Below are 6,968 nucleotides of genomic sequence, written 5' to 3'. Positions count from 1 at the left end.
GAGGCCCGTCGAGGGCCGCGCGGCGCGGGGAAAGCCGGGAAACGGGGGGGGCCCGTGCGCGGCCCCTCGCGCGCGGGCCCCCTGCCGCGGCCGGGGGCTCGCTCGCGCGCGCGCGCCCCGGGGTTCCCGGGGGCCGCCGCCGCGCGGGCGCGGGGCGGCCGCTCCTCGCCGGGGCCGCGCCCCGGGGTCCCGCCGCCGCCCCGGGGCCCGGGCGGGCCCGCCGCTGCCCCCCCCCCCCCCCCCCCCGCCCCCGGGGGCCCCCGGGCGCCGCCCGGGCGCACCCCGGCCGGGCTCGCCCCGTCGGCCAAGGCCGGCCCGGGGGCGCCCGGTGGGGGGCCCCCCCGGGTTTCCCCCCCCCTCGCCCCCCCCGGGGGTTAGTGCCCCGGGGGGCGCCCCGGGGAAGGGGGGAGTTGCGGCTGCGGGCGTCCTTGCCGCCGGGGTTGGTGGCTAAAAGTCCGACCTCGTATACTCTCTCAAATGTTTATGCTTCTTCTCCCCTTATTTCTCCTCTCTCCTCTCTTCTCTTCCTCCCCCCCCCCCCCCTTTCACCCGACCCACTCACTATCCTACCCAAATACCATCGCTACCTATGCTCCCAACTGCCAATGAGAGGAGGCGGAGAGCGAGGCGGAGGGCGCGGGGCGAGAGCGCCGAGAGAGAGCGAGCGCGAGAGGCGGGCGGCGAGGACGCGCAGAGAGCGAGGAGAGCGAGCGCGGGGAGAGCGCGAGCGAGCGGGGCAGGGCGCGAGAGAGGGCGTGCGGCGACGAGACGAGGCGGGCGACGAGCAGGGCGCGAGAGGGGAGAGAGAGAGCGCGAGGCGCGAGCGAGAGAGCGCCGAGCGCGACGGGCGCGAGAGAGAGGGAGGCGCGGCGAGCGCGCGAGAGGAGAGACGAGCGCGAGAGCGAGGGGCGAGAAGAGAGAGCGAGAGAGGGCGGGGAGGAGAGAGCGCAGAGCGCGGAAGAGAGAAGAGAGCGCGCGGCGAGAGAGCGAGAGCGAGGAGCGAGAGGAGGAGCGAGAGAGCGGAAGAGAGCGAGCGAGGGGAGAGAGGAGAGGAGAGGGGGCGGACGAGAGAGAGAGAGCGAGCGAAGCGAGAGAGAGAGAGAAGCAGCGAGAGAGAGAGCGAGAGCGAGAGAGGGAGAGAGAGAGAGACGAGAGGGAGAGAGAGAGAGAGCGGGAGAAGAGAGGAGAGAGCGCGAGAGAGAGAAGAGAGAGAGAGAGAGGACAGAGAGAGCAAACCGACAACGAGAGAGCGCGAGAGAGGAGAGAGAGAGAGAGGGAGCGCGCGCGCGAGCGCGCGCGCCCGCGAGCGCGAGCGCGCGCGCGCGCGCGCGCGCGAGCGAGAGCGCGAGCATTGCGCGCAGCGGGCGGGAAGGCGCGCCGCGCGACGCGCGCAGAGCGAGCGCGCGCGCGCCGCGCGCGCGCCCGCGCTCGTCGCGCGGCGCGCGCGCGCGGCCGCGCGCGCGCGCGCGCGCGCCCGCGCGCGCTCCACGCGCCGCGACGGCGCATGCGCGAGCAGAGAGATATATAGCAGAGGTTTTTACATATTTTTGACGCAATATTCATAAATATGAACGCATCTTAAAGTAAAGCATGACAAGCGCATCCAATATGAAATTCATTTTATAATGCACTCCCTCTGTCTCTTCTAAAATCTTCTAACATTATCTAACACACTCCACTATATCGTAGTGCATTGTTCGTTATTTGTTTTCCCTATTAACAGGTTATGGCCTTATACTATTCCAGTATCATAATTTTCTTTCTCCTCCTATTAATCCAACACTGTAATTATGAACTTGTATGTTATAATCACGATCCATTAATTCTTTATTTCGGGAAATTCCTTTTGTGTTTCATTCGTCTTCTCCTTTCTTCGAAATCTTCCTTAATATTCCTTATTCCGAATTTCTTTCCTTTTTTGTGTTGATATCCTTTCATCTTCAGTATCTCCCTCTCACCCTTTTTCTCCTTTCCTTCTGTCTCCGTCATTCTTTTGGTGTTTTGCTCCAACTCGATTATTCGATATTTTCTTCTCCTCCTCCTTTTCGTTGCGATCTGTGGTTTTCCCCCTTTCCTCTTTTCTCTTTCCCACGTCCTTCATTCTTCTGTTTTTCTGTTTTCCTCCTTTCGTTCTCGGGGATTTTTCTTTTCCTCTGTATTCGTTGGTTTCTTTCTTATCTTTATTCTCTTGTATTTCCCCTCTTTCTTTCGCTTTTTCTTTCCCTTCTCTTCGTTCTCGGCCGCTCTTGAGTGTTGTCCTCTTCGTCTCTTCCTCTTTATCAGGTTTGCTACTTTCCTCTTTTGATCACTTTCTCTTCTCTTTTGCTCTTCCTCTTTTCTTCTGTCCTCTTTTATTTTTAATGCGTTGGTGTTTCGTGTTCTTCCTCTGACTGCCTTTTTTCCTTATCTACTATCTGCGTGTGGCCTTCTCTTTTAATTCTTTCCTTTCCCCCTTCCGCGTCTGGTGTTCTCTCTCCTCGTTCTTTTTCTTGCTTTTCCTGTCTCCTTCTTGTTTAGCGTTTCTCTCTCCTTCATTCCTTGGTGTTTCTAATCTCCTTTCCCTTTTTTGCTTTTCTTCTCTCATTCATTTCCTTGGTGTTCTATCTCTTTCCTCTGATTTGCTTTTCCCTCATCCTCCTTCATTCCTTGGTGTTCTAAATCTCTTTCTCTGTTTGCGTTTCCCCCTCTCTTCCTCCTTCATTCCTTGGTGTTTTCCTCTTCCTGTCTTTCTTTTTGTGCTTTTCTCTCTCCTTCATTCCCTTGGTGTTCTATCATTCTCCTTCTCTTTTCTATCTCTCCTTCTCTTTTTTGCTTTTCTCTCTCACTTCATATTCCTTGGTGTTCTATCTCCTTCATTCTTTGGGTTTCTCCGTTTTCTCCCTCGCCGTTGTTTCTTCTTCCCTCTTTTTTCCCCTCATTTCCTTCCTCTCCGTATCCTTCTCTCCCCTCATCTCGAACCCCTTTCTTCCCTCCTTCCTTTAATATCGGTTCCTTTTTTAATTCCGCATTCTCACGCCATACTCTGCTCCTATTCTCTTCTTCTCTCCTCCTCTCTCTCTTTGCTCTCTCTCTCTTTCTAAAGCTTTATTCTTTTCTCCTTCTCCTCCCCTGTTTCGTTTTTTTCAGTTTTTTCCTCTTTTTGGATATTTTTTCCTGTAGTGTTTCCTCTTATCTTTCTCTTTGCTTCTCTTCTGTTTCCTTTCTTTCCTCTTCTCTTTATTCATCGTCGCCTCGTCTCTTATTCCTCATCTTCTTCTTCTTCTGCCTTTTCTTCTGTACTCTACTTTCTCTTCTTCCTCTACTTTTCGCTTTATTTTCCTTTTCCCTTTTTCTTCCTTTCTTTTGTTTGTCTCCTTTTTTCTTCCTCTTCCTTGGCGTTTTTTGTCTTCTCTGTATTTGCTTGGTTCTTTCCTCTCGCTCTCTTTTTCTCTTTCTGTCCTTTGCATATTCTCCTGATTATTCTCAGTTGCCCAATCCACCACTTTTTTTTTCTTATTTTCCTTTCTCTTTCTTTCCCTCTTCCCTTTTCGCTTTTTTCCTCCTTCTCTTCGTACTTCCTCCTTTCGCTTCTGCTTCATTAGTATTTTCCTTTTCTCTCTTCGGCCCTTTTCTTCGCTTTGTTCTCACCACCTTTTCTCTACTATCTTTTTCTTTCCGTTTTCCTTGTCCACATCGTTATCGTCTTCTTCTTCCACGTCTCTACTTCTCCGCTTCTTCATTCTGTGTCGTCTCTTCATCTTCCTCTCTTCCTCTTTCTCTTCTTCCTTCTCTTCCTCCTCCTCTTCTTCCCTCTTTATATTCATTTTCCTTTCCCTCGTTTATCATCTCTTTCAAATCTTCTTTGCTTTGCTTTTCTTGCTTTTTTCTTTCCCCCCCTCTTCTCTCTTTTTCTTCCTTTTCTTTTTCTGTCTTTTTTGCCCTATTCTGTCATTATTCCTAGTTTTCCCTTCCTCCTCTTTCTTTATTTTCTTTCCTTTTCCTTTCCTTTCCCTCGTCATTTTTCACATTTTCCCTCCTTGTCTTCCCTCCTTTCTTCTGTTCCCATTTCTCTTTTCCTTCTCTCGTCTCTTTCTTTGCCTTTTTAGTCCTCCTCTTCTTTTTCCTGGATTTCGTAATCCTCGTCTTTGTATTTCTTCTTCTTCCTTCTTCGTCTTCCTCTATGATGTCTTCTTCTCTTTATTCTTCTCTTCTTCTTTTCTTTTCTTCTTCTTCTTCTTCATTTCCCTCATTCTCTTCACTCTCTCTTCTCTTTCTTTTCTTTTGATTTTTAACGTTTTCCCTCCCCTTCCTCGTTCTTCCCTCCTTCTTTCCCGTACTCTTCCTCTTTTTCTCTTCTTGTTCCGTATATTTTACAAGTGAGTGACTCCATACTTACCGTCTCGGGGGGTGCACCAGATCTGAGTACTTTCCTCCTTCTTTCTGGTCTTTTTTTTTTTCGCTTTACTTCATCTTTATTCACGTTTTTTCACCGTTGTCTCTTTTTCTTCTCTTTTGCACTCTTTCCCTTTCCATCTTTATCTGTTATGTTTTCTCGGTCGTCTCTTCTTCTTGATTTTGGCTTTTCTTGTTTTTTCCCCTTTTCCTTGATTGTTTTTTTTTCTTCTCGTTTCCGCTTCTTCTTCTTTGTTTTGTTTCTTTGTCCTTTTTCTCTTCTTCTTTAATTTGGTTTTCCTTTTCGTTTTCTGCTTCTTCGATCAGATTCGTTTTGGTCTTGTTGTCTTTTCTTTCTTCGTTGTTTGCTTTTGTTTTCCTTGCCTTTTCCTCTTCTTCATTATTTTTGTTTTTTTCTTTTCGTTTCTCTCTTCTTTATTTGTTTTTTTTTTCGTTTCTCTTCTTTATTCGTTTTGTCTTCGCGTCTTTCGCTTCTTCGTGATTATTTGTTTTGCCTTGTTGTCTTTTATCTTTCTTCTTTTCCTTTGTTTGTCTTCTTGTCTTTTTCTCGCTTCTTCGTTTATTTGTATTGTCTTGTCTTTTCGCTTCTTCTTTATTTCGTTTTCCTCTTCTCTGTCTTTTCCTCCTTCTTCGGTATTTTGTTATTTGTTTGTCTTTTCTCTTCTTCCTCCTTTGTTTTTGTCTTCTTGGTTTTCTTGTTTTTTTTTTTCTTTGTAGCAGCTTTATCTCTCTCCGCGTTTCCCTTCGCTCCTCCTGGTTTTTTCCTTCATTTCTCGTTGTCTCGCGTCATTTTCTCTTTTCGTTTTCCTTTCCCTTTCTTCTTCTTCTTCCTCGCTTCTGGTTTTTTCCTTTTTCACGCTTACTATTCCTCTTTTCTCTTCTTGTTCGTTTTTTTTTTTTTTTTTCCCTTTTCTTTGTTAGCTCCTCACACGGCGTTCTCAACTTTTTGTTTCGTTAATCGGTTTCCTGCTTCTTCCTTTTCGGTTGTCTTGTTTACTCCTGCGGTTTTCTCTTCTTCCTTATCAATTTCGTTTCGATTGTTTCTTCGTCTTCCGTTATCGTTTTTTTCCTTCTCCGTTTTCCGTCTTCGGAGTTCGTTATCCGTTCCTTCTTCTTCGTCGTCGTTAATCCGGTTTTGTCTTTTCTCCGTTTTCGTCTTCGTGGTTTGCGTTTATCGGTTTCCTTCTTCGTCTCGTTATCGGGGGGTTCCTTCTTCTTTTCTTCTCTTCCGTTATCTGTTTGCTTTCTCCTTCTTCTCATCGTTATCCGGTTCCTTCTTCTTCGTCTTCGTTATCGGTTCCTTCTTCGTCGTCATCGTTATCCGGTTTCCCTTCTTCTTCGTCATCGTTATCGGTTCCTTCTTCTCTTCTCTTCGCGCTGGCTGTGGCTGGCCGCTTATCCATCCTTTTCCACTTCCTTATCCACCAACTATCTCTCTTCCTTTCTCGCTAATCTCCGCAACTTCTTTCTTCGCTGACCTCGTGTTTGCCATCCACCTCCAGCCATCTCATTAATCTTCCCTTCTCTTCCTCTCCTTTCCTCTGAAAAGAAAAAAAAAAGAGAAAACATCTTAATGTTAGGTATCCGTCCATAACACAACATAAAATCAATACAAAAAAAAAACACACTAACAAATAACATAAACATCAAAAAATCAGAAAATAAAAATCAAGCATCACATAACGGCATGACCAGGATCAGCGATGGTGTTCACATGGTATTCATAATAACGGCGTAACCAGTTAATAGCGAGACAAAAGATATTATTTTCAGTAATAGTTTCGGCTGGTATTAAACGATTTCCACCAAATCTGTTTTTTTTTTTTTTTTTTTTTTTTTTTTTTTTTTTTTTTTTTTTTTTTTTTTTTTTTTTTTTTTTTTTTTTTTTTTTTTTTTTGCGTACCAAATATTTAACGTAAGAGGGACGCAAAGGCCTTTACAATAGGATGTTTGTTTTATGATCATACTCATCGTTGTACTTTCACCATGGTTATTGTTTGATATTATCGGTAATATATATTTTTTTTTAATCATTATCATTATTGCTATGTATTATTATCTTTATTCAATTTAATATTATATGAGTCCATTAATTATCATTGGCTACTGTTAATCAGTAATGTCGCTATTAATAGATTATGATTATCATTACTGTTATATATTTTATTATTAATTATTATTATTATTATTATCAATTCATTCACTATAGATTTTGATCATTTATATTAATTATTATTATTACTTTTTTTTTGGGGGGGGGGGGGTCGATAAGATAAAGCCAATTTTTCATGCTTAACTTTTTTGCAAACTTAAATACAAATTCTAACACATTTCGCAATTCTGCGTGTTCTAGTCTGACCTCACACCTTACTTAAGATGGTTGAACTTTTTTTCTATCACGGTGTGTTTAAAGACCTGAAAGGTACCACTTCTTTTGCGAGAAGGTACACGCGGCCCGTTATAGTGAGTATATCCAAAACCGCCCCCCATAATGCAAAAGGAAATTACTGACTAAATATTTATGTGAATGATACTTAACACTGAATTTACCTAATGGAAGTTGTCACCCCGCGTAG

The sequence above is a fragment of the Penaeus monodon genome, chromosome 41 (genome assembly GCF_015228065.2).
Source record: "Penaeus monodon isolate SGIC_2016 chromosome 41, NSTDA_Pmon_1, whole genome shotgun sequence".
Lineage (NCBI taxonomy): Eukaryota > Metazoa > Arthropoda > Malacostraca > Decapoda > Penaeidae > Penaeus > Penaeus monodon.
Note: the sequence above shows the minus strand (reverse complement) of the source record.